This window comes from Leptonotus elevatus, unplaced genomic scaffold, assembly GCF_054856555.1.
Source record: "Leptonotus elevatus isolate MCC_2025b unplaced genomic scaffold, RoL_Lele_1.0 HiC_scaffold_205, whole genome shotgun sequence".
NCBI classification, from domain to species: Eukaryota; Metazoa; Chordata; class Actinopteri; order Syngnathiformes; family Syngnathidae; genus Leptonotus; species Leptonotus elevatus.
The window spans coordinates 30,001-31,701 of NW_028233596.1; positions in this window are offsets into that span (position 1 = coordinate 30,001).

A 1,701-nucleotide genomic window follows, 5' to 3' on the forward strand; every position below is an offset into this window, starting at 1 on the left:
CGAACCTCCGCGCGGCGCGCCAGGTGCTTCGGCCTCGCCATTTGTTTGAAGGGCATGAGAAACATAGTGCTTCCGGAGGCACCGCCGCCGCCTCCGGGCGCCAACCTCCCCCAGACTGGGCTCGCGCCTGTCGGGCGGGGGAGGGAGGGCCGGCGGGGCGCCGGGCTCCGTCGTAGGACGGCCGGGTGATGGCTTCGTAACCCCCCCGCCCCGGTTAAAGGGAGGGGGGGCGTACGTCGCCGGTTCGGGGGGCGTCTCGGCCTCGCTTCCAATCGGGCGCGCCGGGGCTGTGCGAGCGCCGGGCCGTCAAAGGCCGGCGTTCGCGGTGGCCGGGGCGCTGTAAGGCGACCCGCGAGCCGGAGGAGCCGCCCGCCCGAACACCGGCGCGAGGCCGGCCGGCGGGGGCCCTCCGAAGGCGGGTCTTGGATGCCGTTCGTACGTGGGAGAAGGTGCGGCGTGTCGCGGGCGACGGCCTGCTGCCGAGGCTCCGGAGGCTCCGGGGGCGGCGCTCTGAAAATATCCGGAAGATCGGCCGACTTGGAAAAAAATTTGAGAACCGGGGCTGAGGAGGGGGAAAATCTGGCCAGGGAGGCCGACCCGAAGTGCCTCTAAGTCGGATAGGGATTGGGCGAAACTCCCTTGGAAGTGGCACTCTGAAAAAATTTCCAAGTTTGGCTGACTTAGAAAAAATTCGAGAACCAGGATGAGGAGGGGGAAAATGTGGCCAGTCAGGCCGACCTGAAGTGCCTCTTAGGCGGATAAGGGTTGGGCGAAACTCCCTTGAAAGTGGCACTCTGAAAAAATTTCCAAGTTTGGCTGACTTAGAAAAAATTCGAGAACCAGGATGAGGAGGGGGAAAATGTGGCCAGTCAGGCCGACCCGAAGTGCCTCTTAGGCGGATAGGGGTTGGGCGAAACTCCCTTGAAAGTGGCACTCTGAAAAAATTTCCAAGTTTGGCTGACTTAGAAAAAATTCGAGAACCAGGATGAGGAGGGGGAAAATGTGGCCAGTCAGGCCGACCCGAAGTGCCTCTTAGGCGGATAGGGGTTGGGCGAAACTCCCTTGAAAGTGGCACTCTGAAAAAATTTCCAAGTTTGGCTGACTTAGAAAAAATTCGAGAACCAGGATGAGGAGGGGGAAAATGTGGCCAGTCAGGCCGACCTGAAGTGCCTCTTAGGCGGATAGGGGTTGGGCGAAACTCCCTTGAAAGTGGCACTCTGAAAAAATTTCCAAGTTTGGCTGACTTAGAAAAAATTCGAGAACCAGGATGAGGAGGGGGGAAATGTGGCCAGTCAGGCCGACCCGAAGTGCCTCTTAGGCGGATAGGGGTTGGGCGAAACTCCCTTGAAAGTGGCACTCTGAAAAAATTTCCAAGTTTGGCTGACTTAGAAAAAATTCGAGAACCAGGATGAGGAGGGGGAAAATGTGGCCAGTCAGGCCGACCCGAAGTGCCTCTTAGGCGGATAGGGGTTGGGCGAAACTCCCTTGAAAGTGGCACTCTGAAAAAATTTCCAAGTTTGGCTGACTTAGAAAAAATTCGAGAACCAGGATGAGGAGGGGGAAAATGTGGCCAGTCAGGCCGACCTGAAGTGCCTCTTAGGCGGATAGGGGTTGGGCGAAACTCCCTTGAAAGTGGCACTCTGAAAATATTTCCAAGTTGGGCTGACTTAGAAAAAATTCGAGAACCAGGATGAGGAGGGG